Source organism: Myotis yumanensis, unplaced genomic scaffold, assembly GCF_028538775.1.
Source record: "Myotis yumanensis isolate MYYU_CA2020_CCGP unplaced genomic scaffold, mMyoYum1.0.hap1 SCAF_22, whole genome shotgun sequence".
NCBI classification, from domain to species: domain Eukaryota; kingdom Metazoa; phylum Chordata; class Mammalia; order Chiroptera; family Vespertilionidae; genus Myotis; species Myotis yumanensis.
The window spans coordinates 2,896,933-2,924,446 of NW_027223773.1; the positions used below are offsets into that span (position 1 = coordinate 2,896,933).

Here is a 27,514-nt window from a genome sequence, read left to right on the forward strand (position 1 = left end):
CGATCAATGATTCTCTCTCATCATTGATGTTTCTATCTCTCTCTCTCCCTCTCCCTTCCTCTCTGAAATCAATTTAAAAAAATTTATAAAAAATTAATGGAAAAATATCCTCTGGTGAGGATTAAAAAAAGAAAAGAAGTTGAGTTGGAAAACCAACCTCTTCAAGTCCAAGCTCAGATACATTCCTATTGCCTACGGCGAGAGTAAACAGCGTGGAGTCCTCCAATATTAGTGGAAAGGCCATCACAGGACACAGGGAGAGGTCCGTGTTCCGGAGACCAGCTCAGACTGTGTCTAGGAAACTGGACTAGGAGCCAGCGAAGGAGGGCGTGTTCCACATCGAGTACAAAGCAGACCTTCGGAGAATTCCGATAAAATGTTATCTCTTCCACTTGGGAGTTGTCCTGGAAGACACACGAGAGCGGGCAGCTGGAAGCTAGTTCACCCGACGGAAATGAATGGGATCATTTAAGGCAGCGGTTCTCAACCTGTGGGTCGAGACCCCTTTGGCGGTCGAACGACCCTTTCACAGAGGTCGCCTAAGACCATCCTGCAGATCAGATATTTACATGACGATTCATCACAGTGGCAACATGACAGTGATGAAGTAGCAACGAAAATAATTGTATGGTTGGGTCACCACATGAGGAACTGTATTTAAAGGGCCAGAAGGTTGAGAACCACTGAAGGAGTCTGATTTAGGGAGACGGTTAAGCGAGGGGGCTGTTGGAAAGGAGGGAGAATGGTGTCATACAATTACTTTTCAGGACCAAAAGTGTTGATCATCTTTAGGTGTGTGTCTCTTAGAGTTACTCCTAGGCTCTCACTCACCAGTGATCCTTTACCCTGTATTTCAATTCAATGTCTATTGAGGAGTTCCAATCGGAAGACTTTTGTGGTTGGTAATCCTCACCCAAGGATATTTTCCCATTGATTTTTAGAGAGAGCGGAAGGGAGGGGGAGAGACAGAGAGAGAAACATCCATGTGAGAAAGACACTTTGATTGGTTGCCTCCCACACATGCCCGGACCAGGGCTGGAGATGGAGCCTCCGAGGTACGTGCCCTTGACCGGAATCGAACCTGGGACCCCTCCGTGCAGACCCCGAGGCTCCATCCACGGAGCCGAACCAGCTAGCCCAGTGGTTCTCAACCTTGGCTGCACATAAGAATCACCTGGGAATCTTTTTAAAATCCTGATTTCTGGGCCTCCTCCTCCGGAAATTCTGTTTCTTTGTGATGGGGTGGGGCCACAACATGAGTAACTAAGAAACAGAATTTCCGGAGGATGAGGCCCAGAAATCAGGATTTTAAAAAGATTCCCAGGTGATTCTAATGTGCAGCCAAGGTTGAGAACCACTGAGCTAGAGCCAGATGGGAAGACTTTTAATAATGATTGATGGACTGTGTTTTTAAATCTATAAGACACCTTACATTTTATCGGACCTAACCTATATTTATGTGCACATGTCCTTTCTTTCTTTCTCCCTCCAGCATCATAATTTGGAAGAAATAACCACATTTTAGTGTGAAGAAAGGCATATTCTAAGGCCTGAAAAATAACTCTGGATCATTTGCAGTGGAAAAGGTGGCTGCTTTCGTGACATGGATTCGTGGCTACATGACTGTGGGTGTTTCCCGGGCACGGAGGACGCTCCCTGTCCTTTGCCCTGACCCCATCCTTTCTTCCATTCCTTCTCCTTCGCTGTGAGCCTGGCCGGGGGCTTGCTAGCAACAGTGAGTACAGCAGATGGCAGCAAGTCGCTGCTGCACTTCCCAAACCTTGGCCCGCAGCTCATTTCCAAGCCGGGCTGAAGGGAGGCCCTGATTTCTTACAGACCCGTCTCAGCTTCTGCCTCCACCTTTCTGGCCCTCTCTGAAGTGACGAGGAAACCCCTCACTTCGCAGAGGCACACAGACTGGAAGCCAGAGAATGAACGGCACCCGAGTCTGAGCTGACCTCGCCAGGCGCGGCCCTGCTGTCCTGGTGGAGATCTTTCTTGGCTCCCATGGGCTGTTGAGCAATTCCTCGGGCCCACATCTGTGGATGCTCACCCCACGCCCAACAACACTCTGAAGCATCATTTCATCACCTTGGCAACCACCAGCTTTGCAACGCGTTCAAGGGGGGCGCAGGTGGCAGAAAAGACCTGAGCGCCCAAGCCTCTCTCAGCCCAGAAGCCACGAGATGAACCTGGGTCTCCCCAGCGCGGCCTTGACCGACCGCAGCAGAGCCGTCTCAAGGCGAGGACCTGCCCGACGCGCCTGCCTTCAACTTGGCCTGTGTAGTGCGGCTCAGAAGCCTGGAATCTGTGAAGGTAAACAAGCCTTATCCCCTGGATAAACTGGATAACGCCGCTTAAAATACACATGGACGTGCTTCAGACGGGCCCGCAGAACTGCCCTGACATTAATGGGGCCATTTATCTGGGCTGAAGCCAGTAAGCCACACGCACTAGCAGGGAGGTTGGGATTTGGGGGCCGGCTGAGGTTCGGATCTCGAGTGACCCACAGGAACACGGGGTGCGAGATGAGGCCGTTGCTCTTTATCTTTGGGGATTTAGTAGGCGATTTGCATCCTTTCTTCTTCGTGCTCAAGTGCAGAAGTGAATTTGTTCTTCGGTGCTTTTTATCACTTAACAGGATGATCGCCCCGTTTATTTTTATAACCAGCCAGGATGGACTTACCCTGATCATTCAGTTTTGTGATCGGATATTACAGTTAAGATTACGGTGACCCACGGTTAGAATTCTTCCGCAATCAGCTCTGTAAGAAAGTGGGGTTATGGATCCAACTCTCGAATGTCTTGGGTTCAAGATCATTGTCATAACTTCATTGCTGAGCAGGATTGGTAACCCTGACATGCTTCTACCCGGGACATTCACTTGGAGTTCAGACTTTTGTGTGAAATTAGCTCTAACTCTCCTTGGCCATCTACTCTCAGACACAGGGCAACCATTTTGTCAAAAACTCAGTCAATGAATTTCTGAGTATTAGGTTCAGAGAATGAATAGAGAAAAATTGGATTTTTAAAAACTATATTATTTTGGTGATTTCAGAGAGAAGAGAGAAGGAGAGAGAAACATCAGTGATGAGAGAGAATCATTGATCAGCTGCCTCCTGCAGGCCCCACACTGGGGATTGAGCTCGCAACCCGGGCATGTGCCCTTGACCGGGATCGAACCTGGGACCCACCCTGACCGGGAATCGAACCCTGACCTCCTTGTTCATAGGTCCAAAGCTCAACCCCAGGGCCACACCGGAAGCCACTTCTGCCCCGCCTCCTTAGCTGGGCATGTGGCGAAGTGTCCGAGTGTCCTCCAAGGAAAGATTGACTGATTAGCAAGGTGTGGAGTCTTAGCTAAATGATCAACTTGCATCTACCCTGATATACGAATTATGAAATAATACTCCTAGCCACTTTTGCCACTTCAAAATGTGAACCTATTAACCAAGAAGAAAAACAAAATATCCAAGTCAACAAGAGATATTCCCCTGTCTTTCAAAATGTTGTCAAAGCACTCCGAAAAATCTGATTTTCAAGCTTTGGGTTCTGCCCCAGTCCATTGTCCTCTCACCCAGCTATTGACACATCATCTCCCCCCCAGGGATCTGAAGGGAAATCTGTGGGTGGCCCTAGGCTGGTATCTTTGTCTGAATCAAGCATGAGCTGTCCAGCCGGGCATGGCTCAGTGATTGAGCAACAACCTATGAACCAGAAGGTCAGGGTTCAATTCCCGGTCAGGGCACATGCCTGGGTTGTAGGCTCGATCCCCATTGTGGGGCGTGCAGGAGGCAGCCGATCCATGATTCTCTCTCATCATTGATGTTTCTCTCTCTCTCTGAAATCAATAAAAATACATTTAATTTTTTTTAAAAAGCATGAACTTCATGAATATTGCCAGGTGGCAGGCATTGTGGCCTGTGAACGAAGCCAAGCCATGCATCTTTCTTTACTGAATGGAATATAGCAGTTTTACTCTCTGACCTCTTACGACAGTGGTTCTCAACCTTGGCTGCACATTAGAATCACCTGGGAATCTTTTTAAAATCCTGATTTCTGGGCCTCATCCTCCGGAAATTCTGTTTCTTTGTTATGGGGTGAGGCCACAACATTAGTAACAAAGAAACAGAATTTCCGGAGGATGAGGCCTGGAAATCAGGATTTTAAGAAGATTCCCAGGTGATTCCAATGTGCAGCCAAGGTTGAGAACCACTGTCTTAAGACCTCTCAGGAGCTGGCGAGCAAATTCTCTCTAGATTTGGAAGTCTCGTTGAAGTGAATTATGGGAGCAAAATACCCCTTGAGGTAAGTCTGAAACAAGCATTGTAGATGAGAACGGGAGGATAACAGCAGAGGAGAACGTTCTAGAATCCGTCGGCATAAAATCCCCAGAGAACATACAATTTACATGAATTCCTGTGAACTAGGGACGCGAAGAATGTTTCAGGGAAAAAAAAAAGGGCAAAAGAATCTGACGATTTCAAAAGCTTCCCAGAAACAGATAAGATTAACAATAACAACCACCGCCAAATCCTGGAACGACGAGGGTGGGCAGGAGAGTAAGATGCGAGGCCAAACGCGGATTTCTGCACTTGGGAAGGCACCAGACAGAGACAAGAGTACAAGGGAAAACACGACACGTAAAACAACAGGGGCTGCTTCCTCTGAATAGTTTAGACCAGGGGTCCTCAAACTACCGCCCGCGGGCCACATGCAAATAAATACAAATATTGTATTTGTTCCCGTTTTGTTTTTTTACTTCAACATAAGATATGTGCAGTGTGCGTAGGAATTTGTTCATAGTTTTTTTTTTTAAAACTATAGTCCGGCCCTCCAACGGTCTGAGGGACAGTGAACTGGCCCCCTGTTTAAAAAGTTTGAGGACCCCTGGTTTAGACAATAAAAGGAGATGAGAGCGGTGCCGGCAAGCAGGAGGGGCCTAAAGCATCAGCGCTTGATGGGAAACCCAGAGGCCAGGTGTGTGGAGAAGGAACCAATGCTTGTTGCAGAGGCCCTGGGCCTGGTGGGAGCAGGGGGTTGCTTTGAGAATCTGAAGACAGCCGAAACCGGTTTGGCTCAGTGGATAGAGCGTCGGCCTGCGGACTGAAGGGTCCCAGGTTCGATTCTGGTCAAGGGCATGTACCTGGATTGCGGGCACATCCCCAGTGGGAGATGTGCAGGAGGCAGCTGGTCGATGTTTCTCTCTCATCGATGTTTCTAACTCTCTATCTCTCTCCCTTCCTCTCTGTAAAAAATCAATAAAAAATATATTAAAAAAAAAAAAGAGAGAATCTGAAGACAGCTCCGCATGCTCGTCACAGGCATCCACACATGTGCATCGGTGCCGACTGCATTTGGTTCATGACATTTCACCCACAATAGAACCCTCCTGCACATGCAGCTTCATGACTCCTGCATGGCCCAGCCGGCGTGGCTCAGGGGTTGAGCCTCGACCTATGAACCAGGAGGTCACGGTTCGATTCCCGGTCAGGGCACAGGCCCAGGTTGCAGGCTCCATCCCCAGTGTGGGGCGTGCAGGAGGCAGCCGATCCATGATTCTCTCTCCTCATGGATGTTTCTCTCTCTCTCTCTCTCTCCCTCTCCCTTCCTCTCTGAAATCTATAAAAATATTTTTAAAACATTATTTTCTTAATCATCCTTTGCGGTGGGAGTGGTCTAGGAGTCTGATCACATTCCAGAGGCAGGAGGGGGTGATGGGGGGGCCGGGGGGTGGAGCCCAGTTGAAGGCAGTGAGTTCCAATCACTGTAAGATTATCATCTGAGGGCAAAGAGCACCGGTACTGACGACTGTCATTCTGAGAAACAGGGAGAGATGCTCATCACGGACGGGAACCCAGCAAACACGCGGCAAAGGTATGGAGACTTCATTTGGCAAATTGGGAGCATGTGCGGTGCCTGGAGCACGGGTCCGCTTCCTCCTGGTTGCAAATTTCAGGGCAAAAGCAGCAGAAGCCGCCAGAACCCCTTGGTTTGTCACTGACCTGCTACTTGTCATTGCTTTTCTGTGTTTCTGCTGGCGCATGCGGTTTCCTTAAAGCCAGACTACCCCACCGGTGTGGCTCAGTGGGTTGAGCGCCGACCTATGAGCCAGGAGGTCGCGGTTCGATTCCCAGTCAGGGCACATGCCCGGGTTGTGGACTTGATCCCCAGTGTGGGGTGTGCAGGAGGCAGCCGATCCACGATTCTCTCTCATCATGGATGTTTCTCTCTCTCTCTCCCTCTCCCTTCCGCTCTAAAATATATATACAAATTTTAAAACGACAATGAAACTGTGACCTGCGTTTCTTTTTTATATTATCAACCAATGATGGCCTTGATTGCAACTGGGAGTGATGTGTTTCATGATAAAAGACACTGCCTGTCATTCTTTGTCCTCTAGTGAAGCCTCCAGCGTGAACAGCTCGTTTTCTGGGTGCCGTCCAGGCAAGACTTGTTCCTGGCTCCACGCGAGGACTCGTGTCCACGCCGCAGTCACTGCCGACACCTGGGCTGATCCGCACGCGGGATCGTTCACGTGGGGAGCAAATGACACTCACGGGCCTCGCTAGTTTCCGTTGTCTCTAGGAATAAAGATCCAATTGTGACGCCAGGCCATCCTTAAGAGATATTTCTCGAGAATATTTGTCACTCTAAAGGCATGGTATTCATCATGTCATGTAATGATTAAAGACGGAATTGTGTTTTTAATTAAGGCACTGGCTCTTAATTAGCAATGATGTCGTGTTAGGCAATAAAAATCACACCATTTGAAGTAGCATAAGAGAGAAAACGTGGCTGGTTGCTCCTTATAAGAATAGCTTTACATTATGTGAAATCAGAATTAAAAAAATATATATATATGATTTATTCAGCAGCAAATATTTAAAAGACTATTTTTCCCTATAACATTATAGCACTTTATGCAAATTAGCTAATTGTATAGGAGTAGACCTGTTTTTGGACTCTGTACTTATTACACTGGCCTCCTTATCAATATTTCTACCAATACCACACTATTTAAATTACTATAGCTTTAAAATAATTCTTCATGTTCGTTGGCATGAGTCCTTTGCTTGTGGTTTTTTCCTTCAAAACTAATTTAACTTGTCCAGCCAAGTGTGGCTCAGTGGTTGAGCATTGACCTATGAACCAGGAGGTCAAGGTTCGATTCCCGGTCAAGGGCACATGCCTGGGTTTTGGGATCGATCCCCAGTATGGGGCATGCAGGAGGCAGCCGATTGGTGATTCTCTCTCAGGAGTTTAGTATTTCCCACAATCCTTAGTTACTGGCAAACCCTAAACTCCTACCACTGAGCCACGCTGGCCGGGCAGTCTTACCATTTCCCCCCCCAAGAAATGTTGTCAGCGTTTCAGTCTATGTACATATTCAGATTTTTAATCAGGTTGGCTGTTTTCCTGAAATACTTTTTTGTTGTTGTTAAATCCTCACCCGAGGATATTTTTCCACTGATTTTTAGAGAGAGTGGAAGGGAGGAGGAGAGACAGAGAGAGAGAAACATCGATGTGAGAGAGACACATCACATGGGCCCTAACCAGGCCTGGAGATTGAGCCTGAAACCCAGGTATGTGCCCTTTGACCAGAATCAAACCCGGGCCTCTTCAATCCAAGGGCCCATGTTCTATCCCAGGGGTCCTCAAACTACTGCCCGCAGGCCACATGCAAATACAGATATTGTATTTGTTCCCGTTTTGTTTTTTTACTTCAAAATAAGATATGTGCAGTGTGCATAGGAATTTGTTCATAGTTTTTTTTTTAAACTATAGTCCGGCCCTCCAGCGGTCTGAGGGACAGTGAACTGGCCCCCTGTTTAAAAAGTTTGAGGACCCCTCCTCTATCCATTGAGCCAAACTGGCTAGAGCCTTACATACTTTTGTGATTACTACTTTTTCTTTTTTTGTATTTTCCTCAAGGATATGGAAAAATCTCAGATTATCTCCCTCTTCTCTGCCTCCCATGTCTTCATCCATTTTATTTTCCTCTGCTTCTCGGACGGGGAAAAGTTGGTCCTTCCCATCCCTTTCTTCCTGGAGTCTCCTTTCAACCTCATGTCCCATGTGAATTCTCAGTCAGCATTGGGTCTTGAGCTTCTCGCCTCCTTTCTCTCGCCCGGCCTCCTTTGATATCGCATCCAGCCCCTTTCCTTCCCAATCACTCTCTCCTTACGTTTTCCTGCTCCTGTGACATAAGGCTGCGCCTTCTCACCGCTTGCCAAACTGCCCAGCAGTTTCCCAAAAACGTTTCCTGGCTCTGGGGTAAATCCTAGTCAGACGCTGGCCCTTTTATTGGGATTCTTCAAGGTGCGGATGGTCCCGTTCCCTGGCCCTGCAGTGTTTTATCAGTTCATCCTTCTTCTGCCTTCATCCTGGAATGACAGCGGATCTCATCACCTCGAACTCAGCAGCCGGCCTCCATGACTGCTCTTGGCTTGTCCCACTCCTGTCATCTCTGGTCGAATCCACTTTTCCTATTTATTGAGCAAAAGGGGGGTTGATGTGCAAAGCCCCTCAACCGATTGCTAATGTCTGGGAGGCCTTCTCTCGTCTAGTCTCACTCAGCCGGCGGCTTTGCTGTCTCCCTTGAAAGTCAACTACATTCTTAGCCACCGCAGTTCCCAGCGGGTCCACCTGTAGGCCCGCCTTTTCCTCCATCCACATGATGGGCTTTGCTGGGAGTGCTCCCCTCTGGGGCAACGATCCTCCACTGCTCCTCTCCCTTCCTCTTCCTGCCTTGATCGATGATCTGCTCTCATCATTGATGTTTCTATCTCTCCCTCCCCCTTCCTCTCTGAAATCAATAAAACTATATTTTTAAATAAAAAATATATATTTTGCCGCAACCAGTTTGGCTCAGTGGATAGAGCGTCGGCCTGCGGACTGAAGGGTTCCAGGTTCGATTCCGGTCAAGGGCATGTGCCTTGGTTGCGGGCACATCCCCAGTGGGAGGTGTGCAGGAGGCAGCTGATGGATGTTTCTCTCTCATCGATGTTTCTGGCTCTCTATCCCCTCTCCCTTCCTCTCTGTAAAAATATCAATAAAATATATTAAATATATATATATATTTCAATAAACAAGCCAATTGGTTAAAAAAAAATTATTGCAACAAATATGATGTAGTCAATGAAATATTTTAAACAAGCCATGAAAGTCTGTGACGTCTCCCAGTCTCATAAAATCACTTGTTTCTCAACCTCCCAATCTCGGGGCTCCGGGAAGCCAGGCCTTTGATCGCAGAGGACATGATTTGATTCTTTTCCACGTCCCACTGTTTAAATACTTCGCTGTTGTAATACTCAGTGTGATGCTCAAACAGTTTCCTGAGCAAAAGCAAACATCGTTGTCGCCTTTTGAGACAGGAATAAGCACACTAGGGATGAAAAAAAACTTGGATAAACACAAGCGCTCGGATAATCTAAATATGCGGTCAAGGAATAAGAAAAACAACTCCATCTCCTGGAGAATCCTCGTGCTGAGGCGGCGGCAGGACCATGGAGCTGCGGTCGGGACTGAGTGGGAGATGAAGGCTGCGAAGAGGACAGAGAGGAGCTGGCTGAGAAACAGGGAGCAAGTTCAAGTACCGCGGGGGTTCTTGTTTATTTGCTCTGAGGAGCCGGCCCGGCGCTCTTTCGCCAGCGCCCGCGGATCAGCCTGTAAATATTTACTATCTTCCTGGCTCAGCCACCGGACCAGTGACGGAACCATTCCTCACGGCATCGGACGGGCGCTGGGGCCACACGGCTGACATTTTCGGGGTCTTCTCCATCATTGATCGCATCACGGAGACCTATTTTTAAAAATCAAATGGAGCCCTAGCCGGTGTGGCCCAGTGGATAGAGCGTCGGCCTGCGGACTGAAGGGTCCCAGGTTCGATTCCGGTCAAGGGCATGTACCTTGGTTGCGGGCACATACCCAGTAGGGGGTGTGCAGGAGGCAGCTGATCGATGTTTCTCTCTCATCCATGTTTCTAACTCTCTATCTCTCTCCCTTCCTCTCTGTAAAAAATCAATAAAACATATTTTAAAAATAATAATAAAAATCAAGTGGCTTTTTCGGTTTGTAGGCCCAAATTTGTACTGTGTGACTGAGGTCTTTAGCAAGAGAGTGTCTGATTCCCAAAATGCCTGACTCCAGAACAAAGACATGATTTCACTCTTAACAGCTACACACCGATACGGTTTTCAATGTCCCGGATGCTTGGAGAGGAACCTTGGGCTAGGGCAGTGGTTCTCAACCTTCCCAATGCCGCGACCCTTTAATAGGATTCCTCATGTTGTGGTGACCCCCAATTTCCTGGTTACAAATTGAACATCATTAAAGCATAGTGATTCATCACAAAAACAATATGTAATTATAGATGTGTTTTCCGATGGTCTTAGGCGACGCCTGTGAAAGGGCCGTTCGACCCCCAAAAGGGTCGCGACCCACAGGTTGAGAACCGCTGCAGAGAAATGGGCTTAGGAAACCAGTTACAGCGGTAAAGGGAGGCCCTTGGAGCTTGGGAGTGAGGAAGCTAACGGGCAAGTGCCTGAGGCCTGGAGAGGGAGGGGGATGGGGGGTGGGGATGGGGGATGGGGAACGGGGGAAGGAAAGGGCAGGGCTGTGAGTGCTCTCAGGAGGGAGAGCTACCGGGCCCTCCATCCTAAGGGTGTTAAGGGTGAAGGGTTATCCTAGGAGAACATCTCAGGAGGACACTCAGCACTTCCCAGGGTGTCCTTGCAGGGCTGTGGGCTCCAGGGATGGACTGGCGGCACCAGGGCAGGAGCCATCATTCCGAGCAGCTGGTCCTGACGTCAGCTGTGGCCGGTTTGGCTGCTTCTCTGGGCCTGGAGCTGAAACACAACTGAGGCCTAGATGTTATCTCTCGGGAGGAAAGGTCTGGGGTCCAAACCTCCTGATAGCGATATGCTAATGGAGAAAGAGTCACCTGGGGGCGAGTCCCTCCCTACAATGGATTGTCCATTGCTAGGCCCCTGGGGGTGTCCACCCGGGTGGCCTGCACCCGGCCCATCATCCTGGCCCTGCTCCTGTCTGTCTTACTGCCTCCTACATAGTAACTATGTGCGGGGCCATTGGAGCGCTGAAAATATGAGGGGGGACACTTTGTAAAAATACATGATCGTCTAACCATGATGCTGTACACTTGCAACTGATATAAAATAATACAGACTATAAACTGTCATTGAAAAAAAATTTTAAAAGAAATGAAAATTTAAGGAAAAAACACAGCTGTCCCCAGACCCAGGGAATCATGGGAGTTTCTCCCTGGAACAGAGGGAGACGTCCTAGTCCCTAGGCGTGGACCCACAGCCCCTGTGGTTGCCCACCAGGTACAGCGGCCTCCTCGGGCTGGTGGGGATCACAGACCATCGCTAGGAAGGTCAGGGTGGACGCAGAGAGCGTGTCATGGCGGGTAGAGAACTAGGGGCACCTTAGCAAATGCACCTTCAGGACCCGAGAGAAAATATTCTCCCTGCTCACAGGCCACGCTCTCAGGCCACATAACAAGATGCAAGGAAAGAACCAGATAGAGACAGAAGAAAAAAAATCCACGAGAACTCATATCAAGTAACCGAGTCACCAGCCCAAGACACTCATTCACAAATGCTTTCTCCTGCCATTGAAATGTAGACAAGAGAAAGATTCTCTCCACGTTTGCTTCCACTGGACTTTTCAAACAGAGACCTGGAGGGTGTGCTAACTTGGGAAAAATCTTTACATTTTGCTCCATGTCCCTCCTCACCTCCCCTTGGCTTGGTGATTGAGCATCGACCTACGAACCAGGAGGTCACAGTTCAATTCCTGATCAGGGCCCATGCCTGGGTTGCAGGCTCCATCCCCAGTGGGAAGCGTGCAGGAGGCAGCCGATCCATGATTGTCTCTCATCATCGATGTTTCTCTCTCTCTCTCTCCCTTCCTCTCTGAAACCAATAAAAAGATATTTAAGAAATGAAGATAAATCTTTCCATTCTGCCAACCCCACATGCATGAGAGAGTCAGAGACCCCACATGCATGAGATGTTCCAAGATAAAAAGGAGGCCAGGGAAGTTTAGTCCCCTCCCAGAATGCCTACCTGCATCTTTATTCAGATGACCACAGTGTGGCTACTAAGCTCAATTCCCCACCACCCCCCCAGCACTTGTTGAATAAAAAAATACCCTGTAGGCATCAGTTGGTTGGTTTTTCAGTGGTTGGTTTTTCTCCAGCCACATGAATCTTGTCAACATGAACCTACCTGTGGAAGATGGCCCACTTCTTAGAAATGAAAAAAAAAAAAAAGTCAGGGAAATATTTTGAAAATTCAACCATGGCACTACCTTCCCACCTTACATACACGCATGTGTGCCTACACACACACAGGGACCCAAATATAACTCCTTTTTGAGGAGAACGAGTTTAGGAAAACTGCGGTATTTCGAAGGGGAAGTGTGGAATATTTCTAGTAGGAAACTGCGCTTAAATATAGAGATGTCTGTGCTGGCGATCAGACAGTGTCAGGAACCTGCCAGACACTTGGAAACAACAGACCCACAAGCGTGCGGTTGAGGTAGAGACTGTGACCCTGAAGACGGACAGCCACGCTTGCAGGCTTTTTTCACACCAGGCACATCCATTTGGGGATTTTAAAAATGTGCTCCCAAAAGCCTTTTCTGGAACCCGTCGGGAATCGGCTGGCTTTCCCGATATCCAAGTGCATCCACATGGTTCTCACACCTCCTGCGAAATACGAACGAACACCACGCTGGCGTGTCCACACGGCCCTGCGTTTGGGAGTTTTCTTGCTTTGATGGCGGGGACCAAATTAAGGAAACAGACAGAGAGAAGGCGAGTATTGGAGAGCGCAGATGCCACAGCTGGTCAATTAAAAATTTAAAAAGCCCCCGGGGATAAGGCTGCTGGGTCGCTGGCCTTTTGTCACTGAATGTGATATATCTGGACGATATACCATCCAATTCTCTCTCCAAGTTCACGAAGATGCTGGTTAAGGACAAACCTCTGGCCTGACCCCAAACCCGTTGCATACTTTCCATTTTTATTTTTTTTTTCAAAGCAGCCAAACACATTTTCCAACAGGAACACTTCAAAGCCATTGCTGACTCATCGATCTGTTCGTTCGGCACACAGTCATCGAGCCCTTATTGACAGATGCTCAGGGAAATGAAGAGAATGAGACAGGACCGCTGGCCGAACTTCATCACCGCCTGAGAGGACAGGGACCCACATAAACAGTTCATTACAAACCAACCAATTAATAAACGTATCAGCAAAGACAGTAGGTAGCAGTTCCTAAACACTTGCCAGGCACCGCGTTAGCCTCACGGTGCATTATTTCATTCTTACAGCATCGTGGGTTGTTGTCATGGTGACTGGAGCACAAGGCGCCCCTTAGCAAATGCACCTTCAGGTCCAGAGAGAAAACACTCTCACTGCTCACAGGGAGAATTAGTTTGACTTACAGCTGTGAGAAGTTCACCCATTGGCTGGGATTCAGAGACAGGTCATTGGAGATCTGGGATTTGAATCCAAGTTCATCAGCCTCGAGGACTTGTGATCTTTTTAAAATGCACGGTATGTTGAGCTGCAACATGACATCAGTTGACGTAACGGTGATGTGAGTCTGCCACAGGGAGACGGACTACAGAGCTGTAACCAACTCAGACTTTGAGGACAGAAAGGGATGAACGGCGGAAATGATACTTGCACAGGCCTCCTTGAGTGAGGAGGATTTAGACAGGGGGCATTGAAGGAAGGCGTAGCTAGGCAAAGGGAAGGGGAGGGTGAGAAGGCAGAAGCCATGTGCATGGCTGTTGTGAGGACATGAGATTGTTTGGAGGTGTGGAGGACAGAATACACATGTGTGGTCAGCAGGGGTCAGGAGAGGAAGCTGGGAAAGTAAACTAGGGTCATACTGAGAAGAACCTTGACGTATAACATGACAGAAATTCATAGTGCTTGTTGCAGGCAAGAAGAGATTCATGCGATATGTTAAGCCACCGCCATGACATTTTCCTACTTGTTCGTTGTGAAAATTCCATCAGAGAAGTATTCCAAAGAGTAGACTGGACCAGTGTTTCTCTACCTGGACTCCACCAATTCTAACCAGGGGCCTGGATGCCAACAGTTAAATAGAAATTTAAATTGCATCTGTGACGAAACGCCTTTTTCTAAAGAAAGTGTCTATACCGACATTGCCCAGGAAAATGTAATGTGAGCTACACGTGTCATTTTAATTTTCTAGTAGCCATATAAAAAAGAAAAGAAAACAGGTGAAATACATGTTAATAAAAATTTAAGAATGTATTTAACCCAATATATCCAAGGCATTATCATTTCAACACATAGTCAATATAAAAAATAATGATATTATTTACATCTTTTTTTCAGATGAAGTCTTTGAGGTCCATATCTTACACTGACAGCCCATCTCAATTTGGAGTAGGCACAATTCAAGTGTTCTATAAGCACCTATGGCCAGTGGCTGCCATATTGGAGAGCGCAGGTCTATACATTTCCATCAATTCTCAAAGTGGTCCATGGCTGCCCATAAGATTAAGAACTATCTGTGGCCGGTCCAGTGTGGATCAGTGGTTGAGCATTGATCTAAGAACCAGGAGTTCGAGTTCCAATCAGGGCACATGCCAGATTTCAGGCTGGATCCCCAGGAGGGGGCGTGCTGGAGGAAGCCAATCAATGATTCTCATCATTGATGTTTCTATTTCTCCCTCTTCCTTCCTCTCTGAAATCAATAAAAAATATATATATTTTAAAAAAGAACTACTTGTGCACGTAAAAGGGGCCACATCCTAAACTCGACAAGTTCAGGGTAGGCCTGCATGTCAGGCCTTACAAATCAGAAACCCAAATGACCACACAGGGTGGTCTTAACGAAAAAAATCCCTGATGAAAAGTGGGTCATGATGGGTAGTCATCTCATAGGCCTATCGCTTCCTTGACACAGGTCGGTCTTTAACTTAGAAATTACCTGTCGGCTTTGTGCTTCTAAGATAACCGACTTTTGAAACGTGAGAGTAATTTTTTCCAGACCCCTCAACGGCCCAACCACCAGCACTAGAGCGCGAGACCACAGTTATCTTGTTGCCCACATACCATCTCCATGTGCTGTAAATGTTGGCTATCCTGTACCCCCCCATTGGAAAAGACACGTGTCTCCATTTTACTTCCTAGTCAATCTTAGAGGTTTCCCTGCCTCCTTCATCTACCATCAATGAGCTGCATGTAAGACGCCCCCTTTATGTCGCCTCCTTTGATTCTTTTACTTTTTTATTTATTGGGATGACATTATTTCATGGGATCATCTAGGTTCCAGGTGTCCATTTCCATGCTACCTGATCTGTGCATTGCCTCGTGTGCCCACCACCCAAAGTCAAATCATCTTCCATCTTTTGATTCTGACGTAGAAAATGAGCTGCAGCCAGGCCGGTGATACTCAGAGGTTGTGTGTCCACCTATGGGCCAGCAGGTCACGGTTCGATTCCCGGTCGGGGCACAGGCCCGGGTTGCGGGCTCCATCTCCAGTGTGGGGCGTGCAGGAGGCAGCCGATCCATGATTCTCTCTCATGATGGATATTTCTATCTCTCTCTCCCTCTCCCTTCTCCTCTCTCTAAAATCAATAAAAACATTAAAAAAAAAATAACAGCGGTATTATGTACTACACTAGTAGACATTCCTTGAATTTATTACGTTTCTGAAAACCCACTCCAATGCCAAACATGTGAGAACTGACCAGCAGAAGCAGAAGTTTTAAGGTTAGTTGTTCTCAGCTTCTCAAGCGGCTGAGATTCTCCTGAGGAATTTCTGTAAATGCCGTTTCCGGATCCAACCTGACTCTGGGTCCAGGCGGAGGAATTTTCATTCCTGAACGCACCTCAGGTTATTCCGATGCAAGCCGTTCACAGGCCACGTATGAAGAGCTAGTGCTCGGGGGACGCTGCGATTCCCAGATGGCTAACACCGCGATCACACCCCTCATTTCACCTCACGGTTCCAGACACTACCTTTCACAACCTCTTTTTAATTTTGCACGCGTTTCTTAACTGTTGGTTTTCATTATTGAACACAATGAGAACAATCAAATAGCCCGGCCGGCGTGGCTCAGAGGTTGAACGTCGACCTCTGAACCAGGAGGTCACGGTTCGATTCCATGGGTCTGCGTGCAGGAGGCAGCAGATCCATGATTCTCTCTCATCATTGATGTTTCTATCTCTCTCTCCCTCTCCCTTCCTCTCTGAAATCAATAAAAATGTATTTTTTTTTTTTAAAAAAGAAGAAGAAATCTAATTGACAACCAACCTTCATTATCTCTGCTTCGGTGGAAGATGGGGTGCCTCTGAGCCCAGCGTAATCTTACATCTGCTGCCATGGGGGTAGATGAGTCTGATGCATCGGTACCCACCTATGGAACAATCTAGATTGCGCCTTTAACAGGTTGGGTGGGGAGAGAGCTGAGGGAGGGGCAGACACCATAATGGACGTCCCTGGCCATCCCCTCAGCTGTGTCTGGCATTAAATCTTACTTTAGCCATCTCTTGTATTCACTGCCTATTCTAGATCATAAACACGTTTTTTAGGTCAAAGGTGGTTCTGTCTTCCCTGCCCTATCTCAGAACTCAGAGCTAACAAGCAAGAGCTAATGAATCAAAAAGCCCACGCCACCTGATCCTGGGGTCTTCGGGGAGAACAGAGGGCTTGAGCCGAATCTGTGGGAATTCCCTTTCCGATTAATTTCCCCAGCTCCTCTGTGGGTTGTGCTCTCTGCTCCCCTGGGATGGCACCGACATGACAGATGGCACTCGCCTGCCCAGAGAGTTTATTCTGCCACACAGGAAGGGCTATATTCTTTTGCTAGAAAACGTTTATAAATCACTGGTATGCATTGTTAGGCAGGAACATTGTGAAACAAGAGAGATGCATGCTATTTCATACATGGAAACACTAGGCGTTTGCGGATGGTAAGATGATAGATTCCTATGTATCCGTGGATCATGGAAACATCGTTTGTTGGAGATTTTGATGTTCTTGCTGTAGGCGGCCGGAACAGCACCCGGTGTCGGACCCGCGGGGCCAGACCAAACCTGGGTTCAGCAACCTCGGCCCTTGGGTTCCGGCTAGGAAAGAATTCCCAGCCCAGACCCCAACTGTAAGAGACATTTACTGGGTAACTCACAGAGGGAGAAAGACTAATTCCTAGAAGAAAGAGGCTGAGGCAATGAGTCATGCAGGTACTGGAAGGGCCCTGGGAGCTTGGGAGTGAGGAAGCTGATGGCAACGTGCCTGGGGCTGAGAGGGGGAAGGGAAGGCAAGAACTTGCTCCCCGGAGGGGAGAGGCACTGGGTCCTCCCTCATAAGGGGTTCTAAGGGCAGAGATCTTAGGGGAGGCCCCAGGGGAAGATCTCAATAGATTCTATGGAATAGAACAGTCAGCAGCTTCCCAGGTGTGTCCATCTAGGGCTGTGGGCTCCAGGGATGGACTGGCGGCACCAGGGCAGGGGCCATCATCCAATGCCGCTGGCCCTGACGTCCACTGTGGCCGGTTTCCTTGTGTCTCTGGGCCTGGAGCTGAAACACAACTGAGGCCTAGATGTTATCTCTCGGGAGGAAAGATCAGGGGGTCCACACGGCATGACCAGCCATATGCCAGGGGAGGAAGACTCACCTGGGGTGAGGTCCCACCACAGATGATTGCCCCCCGCTAGGCACCTAGGGCTTCCCACCCTGATGACCTTGCGTACCTGGCCCATAGTCTGCAATTGTGGGGAGGGACCTCCCCCCACCTTCCCCCCCACTCCCCCAGGGTGACTTCTCCTCCACTGGCATATTCCCTAATCACCTGACGACTGGGCATCAGGGTTAACTCCTTACTCATCCAGTTGTGCTTTTCATTAATTGAAGGAAAGAGGGCTTGAATTCTTGCCTTCTAGGCAAGTTTCAAATTTATCGGTGGCTTGAAGTTACTCAGGGTTTTATTTACAGGGCCTCTCCAGTGAAATCAAGAGCTAGAATGAGCCCCCCCCCAAAAAAAAAATAAGCAGAAAATTTAACCCCTTGCTTGTTTTCGTCAGTCCCCCCCCCCTTTTTTTTTTCTAGAAAGACAATTCTAAGAAAGCGCCAATTATTGGCAACTGAAGAGAACCTTCCAGAATCTGTCCTGGAATCACGCGGAACATGAATGTTCACCAAGTTGCTCAGATGATTTCATGAACTGTCAGCTCTCCACGCAAACACAGGCAGAAATCAGAACCTGCTCTATGAGCACCACGTCTTTGGCGGTTGAGTAGCTTGTGCAGAAAGATAATCTCCCAAAGATAAGGAGGAAGAGGCTGTCTGCTATCTACCTTCATCACCTGCGGCAAGTCCCTTTATCCTTCTCCAACTCCCTCTCTCTACCTGGCAAGTCTCCTTTCTTTCCCAGGCTGTTGGGGACGTCAGGGGACAGGCTTTCTACACACTCGAGGATTTATGGCCGGGTGGTGTTTTTAACTGCCGACCTAAAGCCAGGGAATGGATTGGGGTTTGTTCAAATCATAAGGTCATGCCATGTGAGGCGGGATTGGGATCGGCCGGCACACACCCCAGCCGGCCGTGGTTTTGTTTCGTGGTTCTCTTGTCAATTGCAGGTTGGCCCATTTTGAAAGTAGGTTTCATGGCAGAATTCCTGGAATGCGCCCAAGGAAGAGAGAGAAGCAGACAGGTAGTCAGTCTGGTGATAATAAGACATTTCCAAAAAACGAAATGTGGTTGTTTTTTTTTTTCCCTGTGATTTTTGCAACAAAATGGGTGATGACTTAGGATGGAACCAGAATATCAAATACCAAGTAATATAAAAAAGGGATAAAAATACTGGGAAAAACCTTTGTTTTCAAGTCAAATCAAAATAGAACGATTTCAGAGGCAACGGTTTCTTGACAAGAATAACTCATTCGAATTCCCAGAGGCACCGGTGAGAATGATTTGGGGGCCAAGACTAAAGAAGGATCTGTTCAATCAAACACGGTGAAATGTTATTTTAGTCCTAATTTTCCCAGCCGCGTTTGCATGATCAAAGATTTTTTTCTTGGCCTTTTTCTCTGCTGGGGGGCCACAGCTTTATCTCTCTATTCATATATACTGATTAAATTTTTTTAATGGATTTACCATATATATTGTTTGAGTTTGCATATATATATGTGTGTGTATATATATATATATAGATAGATAGATAGATATAGATATTGATTTCAGAGAGGAAGGGAGAGAGAGAGAGAGAGAGAGAAACATCAATGATGAGAGAGAATCACGGATGGGCTGCCTCCTGTACGCCCCACACTGGGGATGGAGCCCGAAACCCAGGCATGTGCCTTTGACCAGAATCGAATCCAAAACCCTTCAGTCCTCAGGCCCATGCTCTATCCACTGGGCCACACCAGCTAGGGCCACTGATTAAATTTTTTAATCCAGGAAACTTTATCAGTCTTCTCTGGCTGGTGAACCACACTAAGAGTCTCCCTCTTGAGACGATTCAGTGCGGAGAAGACCACAAAGTCATGAAGGGTGGGAGCTGGTAGGCATCGCTGGGGCCTCCTGATGGAGCCCACGGAGCCCAGGGGTTGGTCTGGTGTCCCTGCTCCACGTTCCGGGATGCAGAAGAGTCTGATTTGCATTAGGCACCTCTGCATTCCATACACAGAAAATAGGATGATGAAGATGTTGACCACCAAAGCTCTTTGGAGCAGAAAACAAACTCGGACAATGTGTTTTTTCCCCCACGGCATTCATTCAAGATTTCATTCCTTGAGCCCTCACTTAGGTTATAAGGCTCAGCGTGCTTCTAATTGCACCGGCCTCAGTTATTCAAAACAATAGGAGAGAGAGAGAGAGAGAGAGAGAGAGAGAGAGAGAGAGAGAGAGAGAAGGGGGGCGTATCACCCAGGCTTCGGACATTCTTCACATTACAAACCCATCAACAAAAGAAGGGAGAAGATCTGAGGCGAACGAGTGGTTTTTGCGGATTCAGGGGGGGGGGGGACCAGAATGTCTCTACATAAACAAGAAGCTCTGGATGGCAAGTTTCCTTTTTTAAAAAAAATAAAACATAAAAATGTTGCCGCTCGCCCACAAGGTTGTAAAGCCACAGGCTGGACGGAGGCGAGGAGAAAGTGTGTGTGGCTGCGATGCCTGTGGGTTCCATGCGGAGAGTGAAGCGGAGAGTGGGGGGGGGGGGGGGGGGTGCCGCGGGGGTGGGGGGTGGAGGGAGGGGGAGGGGGAGGGGGAGGGGGAGGGGGGAGGCCGGTGCGATCTGTTTGGTGTTCGGAGCCAATAGAAACCCCAGGCTGCGCTAATATCCCAGGCAGCGCCGCCGACCGAGGAGTCAGAGCTGAGCCTGCAGCTCGGAGGCTGGGATCCCGCTGCGGGCGCCGCCGCCGCCGCCCGACCGTCTGGGGCTGCTCCCTCCTCGGGCGCGCGGCGCTGCTGCGCTCCGGCCGGGGTCCCCCGCGGCGGACAGGAGCTCCCCGAGACAGCGAGGGGCAGGGAGAGCCAGAGGTGGGCCCCGAGGAGGAGGCTTGCACCGCGTCGCTGCAGGTAGGAGCTCGCGGCGGCGGTGTCTGCTTTCCTCCCGTCGCCCCGAGACGCTGACCAGTCGTGGACGCGGTTCCATCGATCGATCGATCCATCGATCGCCGGGCGCGATCGGAGTGCCCGTGGGGCCCGGGTCACCCCCGCGCTTCCGAGCGGTTGGCGTGCGTTTTGGGGGGTGGGGGGGGGGGCGCGGGGTTTGCTCACCGATTGAATGATCCGTGGGTGGGAAGCAAGGATCTTCCAACTTGACCGTGCGCTCGCTCTTTTGCTCTCTCTCTCTCTTTCTCTCTCTAATAAGCTCAGTACCTGCAGGCTGTCAGGCTAGCCGTGCATACCTCCTGGAGGCTGACCTCCTTGATAGCTGTGACCGAGAGCAGGTCACACACCGTGTGGCTGTGAGGAGGCGGCTTTGCACACCCTCCCCCCCCCCCCCCCCCCCCACACACACACCTACCTGCCAGGTGAATGGAGGGCCCCCCAGGACTGGGAGCCACGGGGGACCTGGGCAGGGTTGGCATCGCTGAGGCATCTGGCCGAGCCGGACTGGGCTCAGCAGTGAAATGTCACAGGATCACGGTGCCAGGGTTGAAGGAGGCAAGAGGGAAGGCAGAGAGATTCTTTAGAAATGGGAAGTGTCGGGGACTCCGGCTGCGTTACCTGGTTTCTGTGTACAGTTTTGAAATTGCGGTTGTCATTCTGCACCCGGAGGCAGGCTGAGTACCAGGCCCTCACCTGTTCTTCCACGGAAAAGTCACGGATGAGCCCTAACCGGTTTGGCTCAGTGGATAGAGCATCGGCCTGCGGACTGAAGGGTCCCGGGTTCGATTCCGGTCAAGGGCATGTACCTTAGCTGCAGGCACATCCCCAGTGGGGAGTGTGCAGGAGGCAGCTGATCCATGTTTGTCTCTCATCGATGTTTCTACCTCTCTATCCCTCTCCCTTCCTCTCTGTAAAAAATCAATAAAATATATTTTAAAAAAAAGTCACGGATGGGAGGGCTGTCCTAAATACACCTGCGAGGAACTGTTCCTTTTCAGGTTGAAATGTTTTTTTATATACAGACCTTTACCTTGGTAGGCTTCTGGCCATGTCCTTCGTTTCCTTTCTCTCTTTATTTTGAGAGACGGGTTTTATGTGGGGGAAAAAAACAATCCAATTTTTCCCGAGATTTTGCCACGTTCGATTTTGAATGTTGACGATGGTTATGTCCCGTGGCTTCCTGTTGCTGACTTGTGGTTCATCAGCCCTGCTTCAGAAGGTCAGGGCTTCCCTTGGAGAAGCCGGAGGGGGCTGAATGGAGGCTCAGCTATGGGGTGCGTTGTGCTGGGGTGGGGGCACCCTCAGAGACCGGTGTAGAGGTAACCGCTCTGAATGTCTATGGGAGAGCGTTCCTGCAGCGAGGAACTTACTCCGCTTGGGACTGTAGTTCAGTAAGAGCAGGACCCGCAGCAGGTGCAGGAGCCGTGGGCCATGTGGTGTTAAGTCTAAATGGCGCTCCTGTGCGTGGAGTCTTCACAGATCATCCCCCAGCCACCCCCTGATCGCGCACAGTCAGCCCACATCCAGTCCCGCCTGGTTTACGGGCCCGGCTCAGCCCGAGACACGTGCGGCCCCAAGAAAGATAAGGGAGTTACGAGACAGGCATCGGTTTTGCGTGTCACCGTGGAGAGTGCACATTGCCCTGTTTTTCATCCGATGAACGTGTTCTCTTGTCACGAAGGGAAATTCACGCGTAGCGGTGGGGAGCCGGCACGGCCATGGCATGCTCACGCCAGCTCAGCCTGGTTCAGTGACCCTGAGTGGGGGCGATGAAAGGATTAAGAAAAGACAGACAAGCCCTGGCTGGTTTGGCCCAGTGGATGGAGTGTCGGGCTGGGGACTGAGGGGTCCCGGGTTCGATTCTGATCAAGGGCACATGCCTGGGTTGCGGGCTCGGTCCCCAGTGGGGGGTGTGCGGGAGGCAGCTGATCCATGATTCTCTCTCATCATTGATGTTTCTATCTCTCTCTCCCTCTCCCTCTCCCTCCCTCTCTGAAATCAATAAAAATATATTTTAAAAGAAAAAAAAAAAGACAAGAGAATGAAGGCTGGGTCTGGGTGGGTGGGGCGCCGCCCCTCTGATGGACAGCGCCCGCACCCACAAGCCGTGTCTTTATTTCATAGCAGATGCCACGAGGCAAAGTAGGGGCGTGATCACGTTGTTTACAGCATTCTCGTGGGTTTCAGTCCCACTCAACTATATGCACCTGAACTCTATCACTCAGGCACGTGGGGCCACGTGTTCGGACCACAGGTTCAAGCTCACAACCAGAGCTGTTGGCTAATTGTGCTGGGAAGGCCCTGCCCTCCAGCTGGGACCTGCACGAGGCCACGAGAGGACTCTGCCCTCTCATCAGTCCGAGGCTTGAACCTGTCCGAACACTGTAGCCGCTCTCCACACGTAGCTATCCCTTAGAGAAGCGGTTCTCAACCTGTGGGTCGCGACCCCTTTGGTAGTCGAACGACCCTTTCACAGGGGTCGCCTAAGATCATCCTGCAGATCAGATATTTCCATGACGATTCATAACAGTAGCAACATGACAGTGATGAAGTAGCAACGAAAATAATTTTATGGTTGGGTCACAACACGAGGAACTGTATTTAAAGGGCCAGAAGGTTGAGAACCACTGCCTTAGAGTCATGCAAACTGCCTATATTTTTGCCCATCCCCAGATTTGAATGAGTTAGCAAGGTGCGTTTGAAAGCGCATCAAAGGATGGATGTGGCGACTCTATCATATTTAGGAGCGAGCGTTTTGATTTTACAGATGAATATTTTTCTCTTTTTACATCACAAGGAACTTGATGGTAAAAGAATTTACCTCTTTGAATACATACAAATTAATTGACCCAACTAAATTGAATTTGTAGTTAAAAAGGGTGGCTTTGTAGCGCTGCAAGTATTTGTCAATTTCCTATCATCATATCTGAACTAAATGGAGACTCATTTCCCTCTTGCTTTCAAACTCTTTTTTAAAGTATTTTTATTGATTTCAGAGAGGAAAGGAGAGAGATAGAAACATCAATAATGAGAATCATGGATCGGCTGCCTCCGCACGCCCCCTACTGGGGATCAAGCCCACAACCCGGGCACGTGCCCTGATGGAGAATCGAACCCGGGACCCTTCAGTCAGCAGGCCAGTGCTCTATCCACTGCGCCAAACCAGCCAGGGCTTACCATTCAAAGTCTTAAAAATATTGGGCATGTTGGTGGTAAACTGAGTGAGTTAGAGACTGAATATATAGGCCAGGGGTGGGCAAACTTTTTGACTCGAGGGCCACAATGGGTTCTTAAACTGGACCGGAGGGCCAGAACAAAAGCATGGATGGAGTGTTTGTGTGAACTAATATAAATTCAAAGTAAACATCATTACATAAAAGGGTACGGTCTTTTTTTTTTTAGCTTTATTCATTTCAAACGGGCCGGATCCGGCCCGCGGGCCGTAGTTTGCCTACGGCTGATATAGGCTGTGTATGGCCTGAGAGACGCTGGTGGGATTTTAAAGATAAATATAAACAGTGTCTGGCTACTCCTTGTGTAGTGCTGTCATTTTTCCCTGAAATCAAACTGCCCTTCCCTGGGGATCTCCGTCCAGCCAGCCTGAGCTTGAGACACCCTGCAGTTGACACGTTGGGTGCAGCCTGAACGAGGCACATGCCTTTCAGTCTCTTTAAAGGAGACGCCTCTCCCTCAGCCCTCTTCTGCGAAAGCACAGGAATGGAATTAGACTCTGCGTCCGGGCGCCAGGTTCTCGTTGATATGGAGAGGGTTGGCCAGCCTGGGTCAAGGACACGCACTGAGAGCCCGCAGGGGCCCGGCGCACACGGATCGGACCAGCCCCGTTTGCACTCAGGTGTGGCTGCAGCCGGCAGGCCAGGTGGCAGGCCTTTGCTCAGTGTCGGGGACCTTTAAGGATTTAGGACAGTGGTTCTCAACCTTGGCTGGGCATTAGAATCACCTGGGAATCTTTTTAAAATCTTGATTTCTGGGCCTCCTACTCCAGAAATTCTGTTTCTCTGTTACTCATGTGGTGGCCCCACCCCATCACAAAGAAACAGAATTTCCGGAGGATGAGGCCCAGAAATCAGGATTTTAAAAAAGATTCCCAGGTGATTCTAATGCACAGCCAAGTTTGAGAACCACTGATTTAGGAGAAAAGTGAAAAGAAAAAAAAAAAAGGTTCCAAATGGATAAATGTGTGGAGTATGGGGCTTGAAAGGAGTCACAATTAGAAGCAATAAATGAGACATCCTGTTTTGAAGAGGAGAGTGTGCAATTGTAATGTAGGCCTCTGATGCCATCTACCTCTGTTTGCTTTGCTATTTCTCTTACTACCACAGTGCTCTTTATTTGTAAAGATTTTTTCTTTTATTTATTTTTAGAGAGCGAGGAAGGAGAGGGAGAGAGAGAAACATGTATGGAAGAGCGAAACCTCAATCGGCCGCCTCCTGCACGCCCCCTACTGGGGATCCAGCCGCAACCTGGGCATGTGCCCTTGACCGGAATCAAACCCGGGACCCTTCAGTCCGCAGGCTGATGCTCTATCCACTGAGCCAAACCGGCCAGGGCGATTTTCTGAATATTTTTAACGATTTCTCATGCACACACAGGTCTCCCATGCAGAGGTGGGTGGAAATACAGGCATCTGATGAGCTCTTAACACTCCTGTCCTTACAGTCCAGGAGAGGGCAATAGGCAAACGGGGAAAAGCCACGCCTCCCCTTGACCAGGGGGAGCCTGCACCCTCCAATTGGCTAAGAAAATGCGCCCCTGACTGTATGCACCCCACTCCCTCCGGAAGAAGGGGCCGGGGTCTTGGTCACGGATGCACCGCTCAGAAAGGCTTGTTCTTATTTTTACGCCTGTCATGGACGTGCCTGGCCAAGAAGGACGGCAGCATATTTAACAGATAACTCGGTTTCCCTTTCTTTTCATCAGCTTCACTCTTTATTATTTTTAATATATTTTTTTTATTGATTTCAGACAGGAAAGGAGAGGGAGAGGGAGAGACAGAAACATCCATGATGAGAGAGAACCATGGATCGCTGCCTCCTGCACGCCCCACACTGGGGATGGAGCCCACAACCCGGGCATGTGCCCTGAGTGGGAATTGAACCGTGACCTCCTGGTTCATTGGTTGACGCTCAACCACTGAGCCACACCAGCCGGGCCGTCCTGCTATTCTTTAGCCAGGTCCTGTTGCCCAGGGCGCCTCTGCCTACTCTCTCCTTTTATTTCTGGAACCAGGCATGCAAACTGCCAGGCATCCACCTGAGACACACTCCCCAGTAAATAGTAGGCACCTCCCGCATTTCCTCTCTATTGAATGAATGAATGGAGGAATGAATGAATGAATGAGGTGCAGCAGTTCCTACCCACAATGCTCCCATACAACAATAAGGTCAGCAACGGATGGACTGTTGTCGTGGGGGAGGTATGTCCCTTGCAGTGTCAAGCAGATCCAGCAGCGAGAGCAGCAGGGGGCAGCACAGAGACCCCCACAGGGCGTGACCAAGCAGAAGAGCCATGTCCCCCGCCTCTTTCATTTATGCTCGCCCTCCTGCTCCCGTGGAGTGTACGTGCCGTCGACCTTGAGTAACTGAACTGTGGAAGATAAAACAACTAACTCCTCATAAAAAGTTCTTTCCACCCAAATTTGGAGCAAACGCCGTGAACTCTGTTCTCGGGGTGGAATGAGACAGCGCGGCCGACGCCCGGTGTCTGAAGAGGCCTCAGATGGGTCCGGACAAAGGGAGGAAAAGAATCCTCCGTTGTAAAAATACCTTTGGTCTTCGGAAGGGGGATGTGCTCCTGTCAGGTGGTTTTGCCATAAACCACTGTCCTTGGACTAATAGAAATGTTTCCTTGTGGGGCGACGGTGCACTTTCCCGGATGATCAGTGTAGCAGGCAAAATCCCACCACCTCAGAGGCTCGCCAAGGTCAAAGGCAGGGAGGCCCGCGGGGTCCTCAGACTCCCCACGCACCCGAGCAATAGTCGGGCTACCGGAAAGCCCCTCTCATGGCAACGAGAAAGGGTCCTTTCCTAATTGCCAAGCTGCACTGTGGACACGGACACGCGTTCCTCATGCGTGCGTAGCCATCCCAGCCGTTTCGCGATGGCAGTCAGATTCAGATTGTCTCCATATGATTCACCCGTTGGCCAACTGAGGTTTGGAGCCGTTGAGTCAATATGAACTGCGATGGTGTTTAACTGATTTTCTGTTTCAAATGACAGCCAGAACTATCCAATAAACCCAAAAATATTTATTAGGGCGGCTTCTGAATATATAGACTGTGGCTCATTACAAGGACTCAATAACCTCCCTGAAGGAGAAGATTTTATTTTTTTCCATCTGCGTAAACCCTCAGTAGCTGGCGTAGGGCAGGTGCATTTAAACTGTTTTGGCGGGGTGTACAAACAGAATAATGTAGAGCATGGGGATTTGAAAGGAAGGATCTGTAATTACTTTTTTCTTTAAAGTATATTTTTATTGATTTCAGAGAGGAAGGGAAAGAAGAGAGAGAGAGAAAGAGAGAAAGAGAGACATCAATGATGAGAGAGATTCATTGCATGCTCACACTAGGGATCAAGCCCAAAACCAGGGCATGTGCCCTGACCAGGAATCAAACTATGACCTCCTGGTCCATAGGGTGATACTCATAGGTTGAGGAGCCACGCCGGCCTGGCTGTAATTGTTTAAAGATAACAGCGTCACAGATAATGCTGACAAGTTGGCCATCAGCTCAGAACTTGTGCTTTATTTTGTCAGAAATGTGACTTCTCTATAATCAACAGACACTTCCGAAGTGTTTCCAACGTGCCAGCCATTGGAGATATGAAAAAAATCTACGCGTTGGCCCTGACTTCCCACAGGGGCTC

General features: G+C 49.1%; 1 protein-coding gene across 1 annotated transcript in view; it reads left to right on the forward strand.

Annotated features, from left to right (window-relative positions):
- The first annotated feature begins 20,416 nt into the window (after positions 1 to 20,416).
- GREM2 (gremlin 2, DAN family BMP antagonist) overlaps positions 20,417 to 27,514 on the forward strand; it is a 48,927-nt gene continuing 41,829 nt past the window's right edge. Inside the window, exon 1 of the mRNA XM_070401260.1 lies at positions 20,417 to 20,597. The gene's annotated coding sequence lies outside the window, so the exon portion shown is untranslated. The remainder of the gene's footprint in view (positions 20,598 to 27,514) is intronic.